Source organism: Phalacrocorax carbo, chromosome 6, assembly GCF_963921805.1.
Source record: "Phalacrocorax carbo chromosome 6, bPhaCar2.1, whole genome shotgun sequence".
Classification (NCBI taxonomy): Eukaryota; Metazoa; Chordata; class Aves; order Suliformes; family Phalacrocoracidae; genus Phalacrocorax; species Phalacrocorax carbo.
Window position 1 is genome coordinate 44,107,878 of NC_087518.1, and position 19,599 is coordinate 44,127,476.

A 19,599-nucleotide genomic window follows, 5' to 3' on the forward strand; every position below is an offset into this window, starting at 1 on the left:
ATGTGAATCTCAATTTTTAAGTTTATTTTTCTTGATTCCTATTTAAGCTATTAAAGTCTGATCTCTCAAATGTTTTAGAAAGGGAACATGAGGCAGTCAAAAGAGATATTCTGTATTTTCCTCTACAGAAATCATATGGAGGAACATATTTTAAGGAAGAAATAGTGCAATTATTAATAATGGTTTTTACTTGACTTTTACTTTGGGAAGTAGTATTTTTTTTTGGAGGTGACTGCTGCATAAAAATACCAAACTTTTCTTTCAGTGGATGAAGGGGGTGGGTGTATATTTTGTGGATGTAAATCCAGACTAATGTTTACACCTGAGTATTAATCTAAAGATCAAGTTTAGTGTATGTAGGGGATGTTACAGTGATGCAATGCATTTTATTGGAAAAAATCTCAGAAATCCCTTTTAACTTACTGTGTTGGTCTGGAAATAATAAAGAAAATGTTGATGGTTTGTCTCTGATAGAAGTGGTAGCTCTGTTGTGCTAATAATCCCAGAATGTGCTTCCGTGACCCCTTCTTTCACCTTCGGGAGTAAAACAGAAATACCTGGAAAGGAGGTGCTTGGGGGTGGAGGGGACCTGGAGCCTTGGGAATAGCAGGGCCGTAAGGCAGTACAATCTACTTAGCGTCACCAAGCAAAGAATTCTGATGAAAGTCTCCTGCTTTTGATCGTTGAATACAGGCTGTTTTAGGTAACAGAGGTCAAAAGGAAACCTCCGCAAAGAAAGATCTTCTTTGCAGTCCAGCTAAGGATCCAAATCGTTCTGTCTGTATTTGAAAGATGTAAAGTCATGGTACCTGATCTACTTCTAGACGGGGCCACCAGTCAAACACCAGCTACCTCTCTTCAGTTGTCTTTTTGGTAAAATTGTGGTAGTGACACCTGTATCAAGCTCCATCCGTGGATGGGAAGTGTAAAGCAAAAGCATTGCAACATAAAAAGTCAGAACATTTTTCTATGCATATGAGACTTGTGGTATTCCTGGGCATGTGTTTGATTAAGTGTCTCTGTCACAACTAAAACAGAGATCAGAGGGGGTTTTTTTGTTTGTTTTTTTAGGTGCCAGCAGAAGATGCATGTCCTGCCTGAGAAAGCCAGGAGTTTCCTAAAGTCATAAAAACAGGAGGGAAATAAACCCCAAGCTGTGATGAAGGATGATGACAAGGCAAGTCAAATTGCTCTTTTTGGCAGAGGCAAAATTTTTTTGGATGTTTATGTTGGAAGTTATGTGTCTGGGTGTTTTGAAGATTCAGGGAGAACTGAAGTACATCAGTGCAGGTGGGTTTGGTTCCCTCACAGGAATTGAGTTGGGTTTGTAGGTTGAGTAGGCACTATAACCTGAGGCATTCTCAGACACGCCTGACTGCAAAAGGAAGCAGTGTACTTCTTCTGTAGCTCCGATGTGAGGCCTTCTGAATTCCTGGCTCTGGAGGTGTTTGCATTGTATTGCAGGCAAAATTTGTTTCCAAGCCCATAAGGATGGGACTCGTGTAAAGCGCTGACAATTTGTTCTGCTTTGAGTACACAAGCCAAAGTCTCACATGCAGGGAGACCTCAATATCAATGTCAAGATGTGAAGGTAGAAATAGTTTTTTCTTAATGTTTCATTACTGTATGGGACTTTTTGAGTAACAATTAAACGAACCTCTGAGATGAGCTGAATAACAGTGAAACAAAACAAAGTCCACGCTGCATGCTGCCTGCTTCCCTGTTGCCTTAGAGCAATGCTTACTGTAGCTGCTGGGTAGCGTGGCAGGGAAATCTCCTCCTCATTTCCATTTCAAACTCTGCCTGCTCTGAGATGAGTATAATCAGTCCCTCACTGCAGTTGTGCACTGCAGCATCTTTGCTCCTGCTTCCTCTCTGGGGGCTTCCTCCTTTGCTTGCCCAGCTGTTTGTGGCACTCTGCTTCCCAGCTGACTCAGAGGCACTGGAGCTCAGGCAGCTCTGCATGAGCACTCCAGTACTCTCTTATTCAGAGGCACTTATGTGGCTTTTTTGCTCAGACATCTGTGTTTGAGGAATGGAAATTAACGTCACTTACATGTAGAACTCTTTCAGTGATCTTTTGCAAGCATTTCCTGATTCTGTATCTCTTTGTTTGGATGGGATTGCAGATAGGCCTTTGTGCATTCAATGTTCTTGGTACAGATATGCATCATTATGCTCTTTGTATGCAAGGTTAGAGGTTTCCCAAAGCTCAGGCAGTTAATCCTACCAACAGCAAGCTTTTGAACCCAACTGATCGTCCTGTCTTTGGCCAGTATTTTTGCTAAAAGCAGGGAGGAATTTGTAGTGGAGTTAGAAGCTAAATCCTGATCTCTCAAATCCCACTTTGTACCTGAATCACAAGCCCACAGCTGTGGCTTAATCCTGTCACTATGGGAACCTGGTGGACTTCCTACCAAACTTCTCCCTCCAAAACCAGGCAAGAAGACAAAAACGAGAAAACTGTTGGGGCTTCAAAGTCAGCGGCACCATAATTTAAGACGAAGGATGCAGGGCTTCAGATCTGACAAATATTTTCGCCAAGAAATGAATTTCTCACATAGATGTGGTGGGATTAAACAAGACTGGGCAGACAGACTGCCCAGTTCAGCGCTGTTTTGTAGACATGGTTCCTCTTTCCACCCACACCCAAACCCCAGAAAAGAAATAGAACAGAAGACACTCAACGTAAGGAAGGCAATCAGGGTACACCTCAATCACATAATCAATAGGATATTTGACAGCTTTATTAATATTTTATCACCCACGAGTTAAGGATAACAAAATGTCTGAGGCAGCCATTGTCAAACGGCTCAAGGCTTGCATCAAAGCAGCCTATAGGCAGGAAGAGCTATTACTCTTGCAATAAATATGTGGCATGGGAGATCTGGTAAGAGATTGGGGCCAGGAAAAATGGTTTAGGCAAATGTGTCGGGTCACACTGACCAAAGGTTAACACCGAATTCAGCAACTGTTAACACGTCCAGCAAGGCTCCCTCTCCTATGAGGTACAGTAACCACAGATGCTTTAATGATCTTACATATGAAGGAATATGTAAAGCAGCTTAAGTCCCATTCTCTAGCTATTACAAGCTTGATCTCCTAGAATTAGACGAAAACTTTAATCGCTGTCTCACTGCTGTGGTTTGCAAGCTCACACATGAATTCCTTGCCAGGGATTAATTTTGCTGTTTGGTGACATCCCATTGGAAGATTGGACAAGAAGGGCAATAAAGATATCTGTACGCAGGCATAATTCTCCTTCCCGAGCACTGCCCAGCAGGCCAGTCACCTATTGACAGAGCTGGGTTAGGTCAGAGCTTCCAAGATAAATACTTAACATCAGACTGCTAACAAAAAGGGAAGTTTGATCTACTGTGGCTATAAGCTGTCACTCAAAAGTATTTCTGCCTTCAAAGTCCGTTTTCAAGCAGCAAGAGCAGACATCTACTCTTCTTCCCCGCACAGGAGAGACAGCAGCCAGGAAAGAAACCTCTTGTGGGACAGCCAGGCAGAACTGGCCAAGGCAAAGAAGCCAGCATGGGAAGGAAGTGCAATGCCACATCCCACTGGGCCCAGAACGCCTCTTAGTGTCTACACTTGATCTGAGAGACCTACCTCTGCCGGCCAAAGGCACGGAAATCGTCGCAGTTGCTGCCCGTTGTCTGGCCACCGCTGGAGCGGGACCGATGCTGCCCAGTCTGGGCGAGGGTTCAAGAGTCCCGCTCCCCAAAGTCAGCTTTTGGCTGCAGCCCCCCCTGCCGCGGAGCCGGGAGGCATGACCAGCCCGGCCCCCCTGCCACCACCTGTGCGCTGGAAGGACTTTCCTCAGCTGTCTCTCGAGTCACCTCCCGGCCCCCGGGGCAGAAGGAAGACACAGCAGCCGGGGGAGCGGATGGCGGTGAGCGGGGGCGTAAGGAAGGTGCTGCCGGGGGTCGGTGGAGTTAATGGAGGGTGCGGGCGGGCAGCAAGTTGGAAGCCGCGGTCCCGCACTCGCCCTCCCCGGGCACCCTGCGCGGTGCCGGGCGAAGCGCAGAGCCCCGAGGAGGAAGGGCCGGGGCTGGGCGGCCGAGCGGCGGCTGCTGCCGCCCGGGGGGGGGGCCGGTGCTGCTGCCGGGCGGGGGGGCCCCGCCGGGCGCCGCCTCCTGCCCCCGGGCCGGGCGGGGCGGGGGGCTCCCAGGCGCGGGTGCGCCGCGCCCCGCTATTAGGGGGAATGCGGTAGCGCGGTGGCTGCAGGGGACCGGCGCTGCCGCCGCCGCCGAGGGGCCGCCGCTGCGCGGAGAGCGCCGCGGATCCGCTGGCCGGGAGCCGGGCCCGCCGGCGCAGGCTCCGCGCCCCGCAGCGGGAGCGCAGGGGAGGGACGGGAGGGAAGGGAAGGGGGCGCGCACCCCGCCGCCGCCAGAGGAGGATGAGCGGGGCGCTGCGGGGAGCGGCGCCGGCTGCAGGTAGGAGGCGGCGGCGGGGAGCCGCGGGGCTGCGCGGGGGCGGCCGCGGGGGTGGGGGTGGGGGGTCGCCCGTGGCTCTCCTCGCCACCCCCGGCGCGGGTGGGGGGTCGCGGCTCCCCGCGGGTGCCGGCGCCGCTGCCGGGGCGGCCGCGCCCGCGTAACTCGGCGCGGAGGGAGCGGCGGCGGCGGCGGACTTGGGCGCAAAGTTTTGCGTGCGGGGGGGGGCGCTGGCGCGGCGGGCGGAGGAGCCGCCGGGGAGGCGGGCAGGGATGCCCGGTGCCTCCCCGAGCCGCCGGCCGGGGCCAAGCCGGCGGGAGCGGCGCGGCTGGGGCGGGCGGGGAGATGCGCCCCGCGGCTCTGCTCGGGGAACCCGCCGCCTCGGTGGCGTGTGGAGTAATTTAACGCTTCGAGAGCCGGGCAGAGCCAACTTAGAGCTGTAGTGAGCATCTTCGCGGCCGTAGCGGGAACGAACGTGAGACGCCGGGTTCTTTCTTATTTCTCTGTGTGTGTGACTCTCGAGCAGGGTTTTCCTTCCATCCACCTATGCGTGCGCAGCCTGGAAGGAGCAACTTGAAGCAGCTGTCCCCTGTTGGTTTAGTGTTTGCAGCCCGAATAAATATTTTGTTACCCTTCAGCTTTTTTCTCAACGCCTTCTTATCTTGTAGATGATTAATCGGTTAGGTTAGCGGCCAATTAGGCATAGCCTTGTAGGAAAAGAATTACGCGGGGATATATGGGGATTGACTAGCGACGTGGTACCGTATGCAGCCAGGTTTTAGTGGCTGTTTCTCAGTGTGTGCAAATTCAGCGTGTTCTCGATTTGGAATGAAAATCAAAGTGTAATGGCAAATACGTTGTTACTTCGAGTGGAAGAGCATAATTGTCTTCGCCAGTGAAATATATGGCAAGCTTTAAAGTAAAGGGGGGGGGGGGTGGCGGCGGGTAGAGAGGGGCTGTTTTTTCTGGTCAGTCAAAATGTTTTTCTGCCTTTTAAAAATGGTCTTCCTAGTGCTGCTGGTTGCTTTGAATGTTTAGTTTGGAGAAATGAATTTCATTTCGGTGCCCTCGGAGTCTTATGAGAAGAGGTGCGCTGCTACGTCTTTTGAGGGTAGTCGTTTTAACTAATCGTGTTAAATAATGCTAATATTAAATGAGTGTAAATTGAAGCAAATGTATTTTTCATTACCCACAAGTTGTGTTTCTGAGCTAAATTTCTTTTTATGACTAGGGAGGCATTTGCACTGCAGTATTACAATACAGCCATATTAAGAAGGTCCTTGGAGCAAATAACCCTCTAATGCTGCAGCTACATTTTCAGTAGACTTCAGTAGCTCTATAGGAAATAATTATGTTGGATTTAACCAGTCTGGGCTGCACTGATTGTGCTTTTTAAATTGTGGTGTTAAACTGCTTGTTGGTATTCATGTGAATGGGAAATCTAAACCCAAAATCTAAAGAAAAGAGAAGCCCCAGACCCAAAGCTTTAATCTGAATTAAATAATAGTTCTCTTTTTTTTTTTTGCAACAGGTTCTTCACGTCTCCCCCACCCCCACCTCCTGTAATTGACAGGGAGGTCTCCTGCTTGAATATATTTAACTAAGTAGAGTGCAGTTTCTGTTCTGGTGATGTGCAGTGGTACAAGATACCATAATTCTCTTCTGTGTGTGGTTTACTCTGTGATGCTGCAAGGAATGAAGGCAAGGAAAACTAGAGATAAAAGAGAAAAAAATTTCCTGAGGTTGATGGTGTTGGCACATTGAGTGATGAAGGTTTATGTGGAGGAACCCCAACACATTTGAGATGGTGGTTTCTGGGGGATGTAATGCTGAAATCACGACATAGGTCAGCACGTATCCTTCAGTGATCTCGCACCAAATTCTCTGGCGTGTACTTGGAAGGTGTGAAAAGCAGACGTGGAACTAAGCTGCTTACCTTCTAATGTCAATATTTGGTGCTAAAAATTTAATTTTGTGTGGAAGACAAGCAGGTTGCTTACTTCTCTCTAACTGCAGCTCTTTATTACTGTTTTTTGTTTGCTCTAGTAAACAAACACGTATCTCTTAAAATTGAATTAATTGTATAAACTGCTTGAACCTGAGAGGGAGAGGGAGAATGGCTCTTTTTAAATGATAAATACAAAACTAAAATATCGTACCACTGACTGGCTGATGTACAGCTGTGGCCTGATCGTTCAGGCAGTGCTCTGAGGAAACCTCTGTGTCCAGCACTCTCCTCCTGGATTGGAGGATTGAAGCGCTTGGGGTGACTTGCAGGGTGACACCTGCTTGACTGACAGCTGCTTATTGCAGAGCAGCCCCTAGTGCTCTCTAATTTTGCCTCTGTAATGATTTCCTCCAGCAAGCTGACAGAGAATTAAAATGTTTACAGCCAGGTTTTGGAAGGGTTCATCAGGATGCAGAGGGGAGGGAAATCCTTCCATTTTTAGATCTCTAATCCCAAGCTTCTGTTCCTGTAGTCATGCTAATTTTTTATTGATTGTTCTTGCAGTGACTACTGTGTTTCAGAGCACAGTAATGTTAACATTTCCACTCCAGATAGAGTAGTCTTAAAAAAAATGAAAGTGGGAAGGAAGGAGTGGCTGAAAGAGACATCTTACCTCCAGTCTTTTTTCAGGTTGTTCATGAAATTGAGGCCATTGAACAATTGTATACTTTTGAAATTAAATTTTGGTGAAGGGACTAAGCTTTCAACCCTGTGTTTACTGTAGAAATGCCAGGTAATCTTGAGCACTACTTTATGATAAGGATGTACGCTTCAGTGTTCTCCAGCTCAAGCTCATTTCTCCACTGGAGTGAAACTATGGGAATAGATGAGTATATGGCTGAGCATGGGTATTGTTTCCCATGTTGATGTCAGCTATGTGTGCAGAAGGAGCTGAGCTGGAGTCAAGACTGGTACCCAGAATGGCAGTACGTGAGCAGCAGAAAATTGAGTCAGCCACTTCTGATGATCAGCTTTCCCTGTACCAACTTTGTATCTGTGCTGTGTATCAGGAACATAGTCTGTGTTTCTTTAACTACCTGATTCTGACATAGAATTACTTTGCTCATCTGGGCTCATCTAATGAGCCCAAGTCATGCTTGTGCCTGATACTCATCTGCTGGTACAAGCCTTTAATTTTACCACTCAATTCCATACCTTAGTACTAGGAGCGGTTGCCACTGAAGTAGGATGCTATTGGAGGTCCCACATTGTCCCCTTCCACGCTTCGTGTAGGGAAGTGAGCATAGTGTTGCAACTGACCCAGCCTGGAGCTGGCAAATATGGATGCTTTCACAGTGACACCTATTAAGTGAATTCACTCTCTACAAGGGGGAAAGAGAAGGGTTACGATACTCATGAGGAAATACCAAAATTAATATATTCTGTGTTCCCCATTCATCTTACTGCAGGCTGCCTGCAGTTGCACTCTCAGATTTTTAAGGATGCTGTGTGCTATCAGAGCTCTAAAGAACAAAGTAGGTGGCATGTTTGTGGTTTTGTGCTTTACCAGGGATGCAGAAGCAGGCTAAAAATGAAAACAAGCTGTTCTCAACTGTTGCTAAGAGCTCTTGGAAGAGGGAATGAGAAGTATTCTTTTGAGTAACCTGGGTAGCAGATAGAAACGACGCTTTACACAGTGTCTGTAAAACAGCGTTTTGGATAAAATTGTCCTATTACAGGAAGTGCAGAGGGTGAAAAACCTAAGCAGTCTTGGCAATCGTTTTGGGATTGTTCTCCAAGAAAATCAGAGGCTTGTCAGTTTTTGCTTTTATGCACATAAATCACTTTTGCTCCTCCTGTTTCATAAAACGTATTGGGTAAAACTTTTCAGTTTGCCTCCATAGTGTTGTGAGTACTTACAGTAGAGTACACATAACAAACAACAGGAGATTTCACTGCACTTTCATTTTTCATTGGTTTGCCAAATTAAAGAACCTCCAACTTTCCTTTAAAATGCTGTGAAGATTGGGCAAGCCAGTTAAAAGCGAGTAGAATACATTCTGATATTCCTCTTCTATGTCTGCAGATCGATGCATTCAACAGCCAACTTCTTTGATTCTTGCAACATTTAAACATGAGTGACTTAGTGGAAAAATATATGAATATTTACTTCTGTTTTAATGTAGCAGAGTTCTATTGAAGCCAAAGCAACTGCATCTGGTTCCTTAAGCTGAGGATATGGCCCAGCAAAGGACTTTTCTAATTGGCAGTAGCTGGTTTTGATACCCTTACCCTTCCTTGCAGGGCAATATTTTAGGGGAAAAAAAATCTTACTAACATCAGTGGGATTTCTTACTCGAAGAGTTAAATACTCCTCAGTGAGAGGTGAGGGTATTACTTGGTCTCACAGAGCATTTTCTCTGACTAATGTACACAAAATATATGTTGGGATTGCCCAACAATGATAATTCACGCACCTCTGGAGTGGAATACAGCAGCCATTCTGCGCTAGAAACAGTATGCAGGAGGGGTTTAGGGAAGAGAAATTAAGAAAAACTAATCCAATTGAAACTGCAAGGGGAATTTAGGAAGCAGAATGCAATTATCCAAGTTGGATATTGGCCAGGACCTGTTAGTTAACATTTTTACTCTTGCAAGAATTGTCATGGGGTCTTTAATGACAATGAATGGTCAGGGCTCTATTTTACATCTCATTTGAAAGCCTGAGCTTTCACTTCTGTGTCATGAGGATGAAGTGAATGCCCTGCCTTCCTTAAGGATGTGTTGCTTTGGTAAATGTGTGCACATTCCACACCTCACTGGGCCCAAGGCTCTCGCCTTGCAACTTTTTGTGTCTAGGGGTTTTCCTCACCTTGAGCTGCTAAGCCAAAAGGAAATCAGGACACTCAGCATTATCCTTAGATGGCGTTTACCACCTGCTTTGGGCTGCATTCCCAAGCAGTCCAACTCCAGGAAGCCCCGGGCCTTGTGCACAGGGTTGCCTTTACCAGCCTCACACCATCCAAGGGCTGTGGCCTCAATCGCAGGGACCCTGACCCCAGCCTCAAGCATTACTTGATATTTCCTTTCTACTTCCTTTTTGTGGAGGGATAGGTAAAGGTGGTCTTACACCCTCACTCCTCCCTTCCCTGGAACTTTGTTGCGTTAGCACTAATCTCTTTGCGTGCAAGTTATTAGTTGCAGGTTCTTCTAAACCATGTTATCCCTAGTTGTTGTGGTTAAGTGTTATATGACACAGTGCACCTTTGTAATTCCAGGTGGTCTTTGTTGTGTCAACACATAGAAGTCATTGCAGTTATTGTTTCAGGGACTAATACGGCATTTTTTTGCAAGACCACGCATCAAAGCCCAGTTCCAATTTAGATAACTACAGTCTTCCTATGAACAACCCCTTCAGTTCAAGCTGGCTGTGGCATATTTCCTTCTCCTTCTGGCATGCTGGTCCTCACCCCTGTTTTATGAGGACCAGTGGATGGAAGAATCATGTGTCCAAAATAAACAGATGATAAACTTACTGAAACTGATGTTGTGGGAGAAAGGAGCTGATGTGTAAAATATTTTCTTCTCTATAAGCATGATTTTTCCTTTTAGCTAGCTGAACTTAAATATTTTCCAAAAAAAAAAAAAGTGGTTGTCCAGTTTTGAATGCGTTTCAGTGGCAGTGTTTTTTGGTATTCAAGTTGAAAAAGGAGTAGGATGGCAGTATGCTTCTTGGGGGGAGAAGAGGCTTTGTGTTATTTTGGAGGTTTAGGGATGGTGCGTTTATTGTGATTCAGTCAAAATGTGGTCTGGGAACTTGGAGGATTGCTCTGCATCTACTGGGTTACCTTTTAGTGTGTTTATCAAAGAGCTTGCAGTCTGTCTTAGAAGTCATGAAGCAGTAGTGAATGCTGAGATAAAATTAGATATGCATCCAGACTTTGATATATAATTTTGTTAACAAAATATGAAGAGCAATGTAATAGTAGATACTTTTTTTTCTTTTCTATTGGAAGACCTGTCCTGAGGTTTTATTTTCCTGCAAGCTAAAACACAAGGAGGCTATGCTTCTAAGCTGCCTATGTCACTAATACTCATATGTAACACAGATAATTAAAAGATAACAGGGTTAATACTCTCTATATAGCAAAGATTTTTGCTATTTATATAGAAATTTCTCCCAAAACTCTCATGATAACATCAATGTCAATAATCTAAAATGCTGTTTCAAAATCACTGAAAATATACATAATATATCAAGTGATACATTTTGCATCCAAGGATTTCCTTTTTACATTTTCATGTATTTATGGACAGTTCAGATTTTGTAGTCTATGAAAGGGTGGGTAAAGCCAATACCTACATCCACATGTCTTGACTTTATGGTTAAAAGTAAAGAGCTGACCAATCCAACCTGTGTTATGCAGGCTTATGCTGCAGTTTCTACAGAATTCGTGGGGTTTCACACAGGCAGTTGTGCTTGGGAGAGTCTCATCGTTCTGTTACTGTCTGTCAGAGTTGCCTTAACATACAGGTGGGTCTTAATTACACTGATCTCTTAGGATGTGAATGAGAATCCCAGCTCCAAGCTTTTTCAGATGTTTGGATATGTGGAATGAAATGTTAAGGAGCAAAATGAATCTCCGTTGTCATCCAGAAGCCTGGGAGGAAACCACTCTTCCTTATCTTTGTAAAATAACAGTGTCTTTGGTCCAAGGCTTCTTAGATGACTGTGTAAGGCCAGATTTTGTCCGTCATAAATAAAGTGAATGGGCTTAGGGACTTCACATGTAAATAAAGTGCCCATTCCATCTGCCTCTGTGTGGCTTGACCCACAAAATAACAACAAATGCTTCCACTGCTTGAAAGAATTTGATGAATATATTATGTTGGCCAGGTGTAAAGCTGTGATCTGTGACATTTCATGCCTCATGTGGGCATTATGCTGTCATGCAGCACAGTGGGCTGCATTAATAGAGAGTCTTTGGGGATAAAGAGAGAGAGAATATGGACAGAAGCTGTTGTTAGGCAAAATAAATTATAGAGTAGCTCATCCAGCGTGAGGATTGTGAGTGATGTAGTTTCAAACATCATTTTTGCAGTAATTGTGCTGTTTGAATTGTGACCTACTTTAATAACATTCTATCTTTTTAAATATTTCTTTATTTATTACATTTTATACACACTCAGGTGGTTTACTGCAAACTGTGTGGAAATTACAATGAAGGTCAAGTGCTTTTTGCGAAGATAACTTATTACTGAAAATATTAACTTGTCATTATTGTTTTCCAACGTGAAATTTTATTTGTCTGGTGGATGAAGAGATGATGTTGGGCTTGTGTTAAAGTGTGTGATTACTGTCAATAGACCAAAGTCCCTCCAGTCATAGGTCTGAGATATACATGATCGCTGAACAAGTCTCACTTTAAATTGATTTATTTTTCCCTATGCTGTTAAGCTGGTACAGGCCCTTTTTGGAAACGTCTTTCAGATTAAGACTGGCTTATACAGATTGAACGTTTAAATGCCTTCAGTTAGCTTCAGTTGCAAACTGAAAATTGCAACTTTACTATTGAAATAACCATGCCTACACATGGTTTTGCAGCCTTTCAAATGAGCTTAAATTCATGCTTTAAATTATATCAGTTCAATATTTTTCATGTGGAAAAGGCTTTGTGGCTTGGTCCACAGGAGGACTGTGTGGAATTGGAGTCAAGCCTTGGTTAGGGTTGAGTGTATGCTCTTTATGTCTAATGCTGGTGTCACTTCAGTTAAATCACAAGTTCTCTGTAGCTGTTATCCATACAAATGACCTTTCAACAGTTGCCCTGTGGTTAGTGGACATGTAATTGTAAATTGTACGTGAGAGTTTGGAAAAATGTGTCCTGGATCAGGACATCAGGATTGCCCAAGCTTCTCAAGTCATAATCCCACTTTGGTGCAACAGACACGTGACTTGGCTTAGAGCTATGAAAAGACATACCACTGGAAAAAAAAGAAAGCTTTTCAGCATCCTCACTATCTTTACGAAGCATAACAGACGCGTTGGATACTAATGCATCATTTCATACACATTATCACAATAGCTTTATGGAAAGGTCAGCTGTGCTTAGTGTCTAAAATGTTCCGGTTGTTATTGTGCACATTTGAGGTTCCTCTTAGGAATCAAGTATAGAAAGAAAGCACACGGGTTGTAGTGAATATTCCCCATTTTGGCTGTTGTAGCAGGTCAGGGGTTGAAGTGTTACTGTCTTTCTCATTGGATGACCAAAATTCTAGGCTGCTGGTTCAATGTGGTGGACCTAAAGGTTTCCCCTGATCCACAGCTAGAGCAAATTCAACTTAGAAGTCTAGTTTCAAGTTAGATTTCTAGATTTCAACTTAGAAGTCTAATTTTCCTTCTGAGCTGTGTAATTTGAATCCTGTATAGTCATGTCTTCTAAGTATAATATGGATGAAAACTGGAGTAGTTAGGTAAATATCCTGCTTTTAAAGGTTCTGGTTTGCTGTACTAGGTTTGGGTTGGACAAGTAAGTTAGGAAGACAAGAACTGCTTTACATAAATAGAAGTGAGGGATTTTTAGCTGAATGTGTATTTTGTGAGTGCAACTGAGCTACACTAGACAAAGATTTCATGTTCCCTCAGCATAAAAAAGAGGTAGTGGAACAGGAGAAGGTTAGCCCAGAAAAGAGAGCACTCTATGATAGAGACCTATTAAAACCATATGGACAACTGAATAAGGAATAAATTAAGTGAAGGGTGTCATGACATGAGGAAGCAGCAGATACTGAACAAGTAAGATACTTTGCACAATGTGGTGTTACACAGGAAAGCTCACCGCCTTGGGGTGTTGTGGGTGCTAAAAGCTTACAGAGACCAAATGGTCTGGAAAAGTTTGTGGTAGAACTGAGGACTGCTGCCTGGGGTGATGCTGCTTCTGGCGTAGAAATGCCAGGTTCACAAATGTCTGGAGGCTGGAGATGTGTTCTGGTGAATTATTGCAATATGTGTCTGCTCTTGGTGACTGCCAAAGAGTCAAGGTTACTGAATACACGGCCAGCTGGCCCACTGCTCTGAGCCAGAAGGCTTTCTTATTTGTAGGTGAAGAACTTAGCCAAAAGCCAGTCCAGGACAGTACACCATCTCCTCTCCCCTGCTGTCCTCTGGGTCTGTCTTCAAAGTTGTTTGAGCTGGACTAGAGCATGGGAGACAGTAGAAGTTATTTCTATGATACAGGCATCAGTATTGGAGGAAAGGTGTTAAGTTCTTGCAAGGTACTCACTGTTGCAAAGGTGTAGAAAACTGAATGGGTGAGCTATTTTGCTGTAATTTTAAACAGTGACTGGTTAAATAACAGTTTAAGTCTGTTATTTCACATATTTAGTGATAAGTGTCCTACCCTTGCTGTTTGATAGTGTAATGATCTACCTGTTAGTTGCTTGTTCATAGCAAATATTGTGTTATATATATTTGTATCCATCTGTTTTTGGCTGTACAGCTGTAGAAGATTGTAAAGTGACACAGTGAATTTTAAGAGTATATATTTAGAAAAAAGGGAAACAGTGTCTTGGTATGAAGTGTTGAAATGAGAACTTGGAAAGGGAATGGGCTCCCTGAACAGAGAGCAAGGACAGATGAGGCTTGCAGAAGAGGCATGCTGTGTATCAGCATGAGACCAAGTGAAATGCCCTAAAGACAGGTCAGTCCTACTCTTCCAACTTGTTTTTCCACAGGCCATGAATGTATTGGTTGTGATAGCAGATGCTGATCTGTCCTGAGCATCAGAGGTTGAAATAAGATGATTCATGTGCAGCTTTGTCAAACAACCATTCCAGCTCCTGACTTAGTCTTTAAAACATCATCATTTCAGTTCGGAAATCTTGCAAATGTAAACAATCTGTGCTTTTTTTTTTTAATTTAAGAATGATTATATTGCATTTAGGTCATGTTTAAAGCTTTGTTCCAGGCTTATTGGATGGAAACTGCAATTCATTTTACCTGGAAGTGGAGAATTTTTGGTGATTGCTTGACTACAGGAATTAAGGCTTAAGAACGCTGAATATCATGAGGCTTGTGATAAAATCTTAAGAGTGGGCAATACTGGATAAGCCACTGAACAGCTGTCAGATTGTAATTAGGTTTGATCATTATCAACTCGAGCCAGATTTGCACAGGCTACCTAGACATGAAAAGGCACGTGTACCATTACCAATCCCTTGAACAGCCCCATCCTCCAATTGAACAGCTCCTTGATGATGGTGATATGGAGTGATCAGGCATTTTTTTTTCTCTTCCCTTAACCTGAGCTCATGCAAAGTAGACTGTAATCTAGTGCATAGTCACAGGAGACCAGGCATTCTTCCCATGTGAAGGAATGATCTGGGCTGAATATCACTGTTGGTCCTGGAGGTTATGGTTTGCCCAGTTCCCTCTGATTCTGGAGACCAAGGAAGGCCTTTTGATTCTAAATGGCTGTCCTACTTTGGAATAGGTTGGTTTTCTATGGAAATGCTTGAAGGTTGCTGTAACTTTCCATGAACAAATTTTGAAGAAATAAAATAATAGTCTGGTAGCAAGAATGTCACCTTGTGTAGGGTTCTAGGGTATATTGACATTTGTTACTGGGAGGACCTGGACTACAGTTTATTAATAATTTCACTTATTACAGACTCTGTTGCCTTCAGCCTGTCACTTCAAGTGCAAATACACAGTGGAGTTTACATATGGCAACATTTAAAAAGCAAAGTTCAGATACTGTAATTGTGCAATGGAGTCTCTTGGAATTATTTAATAAAAGAGCCATACAAAAAGGTTCTTCGTACTCTAATTAATAATGTATTTAGCAATTAGCCGAAGACATTTGGCTGAGAACTTTTCTTTCAGTATGTTGTGGAACAAATCAGTAACTCACTAAGATTTCATCATTGGAATTATGCTGTACGTGATGGCTGCTAAGAATTTCACAGTGACAGGGAGATCATATAGCCCTTATTTCAAAAGTACGAATTAGGGAATGGAATAGCGTTTTTTTTTACCTGTCAGCAGACATCAACAGATAGGAACAGAGATTGAAGCAATTGTGATTTTTGAAGAGAAGTGGCATGTCCATTGAAGCTAGTTGATTCATTGTTTTGATACACATCCTGTTTTATTTTTCCCCCTTTATTGAAGAAGCAGCACGAACACATGCTCACTGATGTGCACTTCAGTCTTCCACAGGATTTCATGAGAGCAGTTTATGAAACAGCCAACCTTTTTTGTCAGTGAGATTTCTCTTCCCACTTCTGCCTATTAGTTGCAAACATCATATTTTACCTTGCAAATGTCGGATGCTGGCTCCCTATTTCTGTTCACCTTTGCTTCCCCTGCAGCTCCCACATCTGATTGGGTTCTCGGCTCCGCAGTTGCCTGGCTAACTTGCTTTCTGCCTCATTTACTCCCCAATGACCACTGAACGACGTTCCCTGAATTCAGGACCAGCTCAACTTTGTGACTGGCTGCTCAGGATGCTGCAGAAGGAGTGTGTTCAGTGACTTCTTTTTAAAGATGTATAGCCATACATCTTTTGAATTGTAAAGCTAAATTTCATTAGCTTCACCGGAAGGAAGGAATGAACACTTAGGAAGAAATATACCGCTAAGGCAAGGCTACTGTAAGAAAGTCCAGCTAAGTGATTCAGCATAGTGGAGATAGTGCAGAGTGTGGGCACATATTGGTACGCTGGCTGTGTGCTTTACTTACCTAAAGCAGAGGTTCATGGTTACCTGATATATCCTGAACATTTGTTACAAATACCAAACCAAGCCACGTGTTGGGTCACTTGTGGTGTTTGGTACTTTGCACTTGAAGAAGTGTATGCCAAGTTTTTGGAGAAGTTTATCTTTTTTTTTTTTTTTTTTCACTGAGCTGAGACCTTCTTTAGAGTAAACGTAAGGCAACTTGAGACCACTGCCATCTTGGAATTTTGACCTCTTTTCAGCATGATGCTTGCAGTGACACTGGACACAAGTTAGGGGTGGGAGCTATGAGTGCTTCTCCCCATCAGATGATTTTTGCCTGCAATATTGTGTATTCAGTCCGTGCTGGCTCAGAAGTGAGAATCTCAGACTGATTCTCTTCTCATAGGTCCACCTGCATCTTTGTGGGCACTCATTAATCTGGTGATCGCTGACTTTAAGCCTGTGGTAAGATGAGCAAGTGTGTGAATGTGGGGTTTTTAGTTTCATTTGTTACGGTTCTGGTTAGTCAAAGCTGACTCTTTTTCAATGGAGGCTTGTATGGGCAGACTGTAGTGTTTTTTTTTTTCCAATGTGTGTGTTTGTAATATCTATCTTCCATTGTATTTAAAGGCCTTTTTAAAACCCTGGGTGAGTGTATCCTGACTATCTAGAAGTTCAGGCAGAGCACTGTGATTACCCACTTTGTGTACTGTCTTAACAAAAAAACCCCTTTCATATGTGTCTCTCACCTATTGCTTTTATCAATTTTCCCGTGTAACTAAAACTTCTGTGTCTAGTTTCAGAATCCCAGTTTTTTTTGCTTTATTTTTGCCTTAAAGGTCCTATAAATACCATTCTAACAGCAAAGAAACAAGATGCTACATGAACTCAAGTAATTTTGACTTAATTCCCTAGGTAATCAGGCCAACTAATAAAGTAAAACTGGGGCTGAGATATGGCATTTGTGTGCTTTGCTGCACTCTGCAGATATCCCATTTATAATTTTAATGTTGGTTATCTTATAGGTGGCACTTTATTTTTAGAGCTCAGTATTGAAGCCAGATAGCTGCTTGTGCATATTTGAAGGAAGGGAGAGACAACAGAACTGGACAGTGGTCTTGTTTTTTGTTTTTGTTTTGGAGGAGGCTGAATTTGAGACAAACTTGGCACTGCTCTATAGCAGGGGAACTTGCAGTGATGCTGCAGTTTTGTTGGTGCCACTGCAGACACAAAGGCTAAAACAAATCAAAATGAGCTGAGAGGAGCAGATGGGGCAAGTGAGAAGTTGGGAAATCATTCAAAGTGTTAGACACAGAACGATTTCAATTTTCCTGAGACAAGCGGGTGCTGTGGCACAACATGGTTCTTTTTGACACTCAACACACGTGAGACAATTTTGGAATAAAAGCTGCATCAGGTGTTCTGTTTCCAAATTCTCCTGCCTGAGGGAGAGTGTTTGCATTTGGCAAGGATGTCTGTAAGGGGGGTAGGTGGTGAAAACAAGCTTATAATTAATCCTTTCAGGTGTTTTGTTGACCACTCTGAGCATAGCGTGGCTGTATAAGACATGGGTGAAGTTCCCCCTTCCGAGACAAAAATGGAATTTCTAGGGGTATCTCAAGGCAGTGGCAGTAAAAGAGGTCAAACAAACATATCTCCTTTCTTCTGAAAATGTTTTCTTGATTTTTGTGTCCTTCTTAAAGGATACAATTTTCCTGTAGGTTGGAAGTACCCAAAAGAGTAAATGCTTCACTTCGATAAATATGGGCATTGGAAATTTGGTCGTCTTCGTGCGTGCAAAACCCAGGCAGCAATTTGTGGAGATACAACAAAATGGCAGTCTCCCAGTCCTTCAAGTCCTTAGTGATAGTTTTGCCTGTGCTAGCAGTGGTTTTTTGAGTGCCACCTTACTAGAAGCTCAGGTAAGCCTGTCACTATGGCATAAGCTTAGTGTTTCCCCTACTTACACTGTTTAACAAAACCTGCAGTACTAAAAGACAGAGAGAGTGAGGAAACTTGTAATTTTGAGGGTGGAAATGCTAAGGTCTGGGCTTACATGCTCTGACAGCATCAGCTAAACTATACTCCATCAGCAATGAATCCACAGAAATGGGACCTCTATTCCCCTGTAACTCTGTTCTTCTGTTTAAGATTCCCCTTCAAGGGATTTGGCTTCTTTTAAAAGTAAGGAGATGAGGTATACAGAATTCTGTTCCCATCTGGTAATTGCAGCCTAAACACGATTTTGCAGTATTTATTGTTTATAACTCCATAAATAGACTGTAGATAATTCATGCTTTAAATGCTGTGGGGTGTAGAAAAGTTGGGTGTAGGAAAAATATGTATGATAGTTCCAGCAGAAAGAAAAGGAACTTAAAAAGCAGTTGGATTCTTTCCATCTGCCCTACAAAGAAGAAAATTGGTTTGCAGGAAATATAGGTCATGGCACTGTTCTGGCATCTTGATGTTACTGTTTTGTAGGTACGGTATATTGCTAGCAGCACAATTTGGGACTCCCATTAGAGCTGTTCTTTGCTGTCAGACTTAAAGGCCATTTAATATCCCTTATCTGATCTAATGCTCTTCTCCTCACAAAGAGAAAGAAAATTTAGATGGTGGTGCGAGTTCGGTGTGTTGTTTTTTTTGTTTGTTTGGGTTTTTTCTTTTGTTTTGTTTTTTAAATTAAGTTATTGAAAACCTCTTTCAGAGACTCTTCCTGCTGTTGCACCCAAAAGTCAGTTACTTCAATAAGGACCCAAGGATCAGGGATGTACCTTGAATGGGGCAGTGAAACTAAATTCTTCTCCCTTTTCCATGGTAAAACAGAAGAAAATGAGACCTTGTATTGCTGTGCCACAGGGTTTTACAGGTACAAGGTTCTTATTGGAGAAAAGCCTTGCCTTTTTGAACACGACATTCACCTTTGAGGAGATTAATCTAATCTTTGTGTTAGAAAAGATATTAAAGACACCTGTGTTCTGTGAGTCAGGTCATCTGTATTCTCCTCTGTGTACAGCACCAGGGCAGTGTCCGTGGTGTTTGTGGAACAGGAGAGCAATGCCAACAATATCTCTGTTGGGAAGGGAGGCAACACTGCTCCCATCTTAGAAATTGTGGCACTGAAATGTAGAGAAAGTAAATTATTTTTCTTTATAGTTCTATACAACTGACTACCTTGAACAATATAGAGGCCAAGATGAAAACAGAAGGATGGGCGGGAAATTTGGGTGAGAAACTGTAGTTACACTGTGGTTTTTGCTTGTTCGCTTTTGAGGTGGGATGCAGTGGCATAAGCACAATGATGTGGTTAATATCCTCAGCCCACTGTGACAGTGCTCACTCTCTTCTGTTCTTTACCTGTCTTCTGGTGAAAGAGAAGTAACAATGCTTAGCTTTCTGGTACAGTGTGATGTGGTGTGGCTTTTTTCCAAGTTGGTTTGAGACGTTCTTTGTATTCTCCAGCTTTCATAACCTTGAGTCTGCCTTGTA

At 43.3% G+C, this 19,599-nt stretch overlaps 1 protein-coding gene across 2 annotated transcripts in view; it reads left to right on the forward strand.

The window, feature by feature from the left end:
• Positions 1 to 3,783: 3,783 nt before the first annotated feature.
• The window catches only part of DAB1 (DAB adaptor protein 1), a 477,466-nt gene continuing 461,650 nt past the window's right edge, over positions 3,784 to 19,599 (forward strand). Inside the window, exon 1 of one of the 2 annotated variants that reach the window (XM_064455005.1) lies at positions 3,784 to 3,901. The gene's annotated coding sequence lies outside the window, so the exon portion shown is untranslated. Of the gene's footprint in view, positions 3,902 to 4,400; positions 4,446 to 19,599 lie in introns of those variants that run through there. The other variant, XM_064455003.1, reaches the window with a different exon arrangement.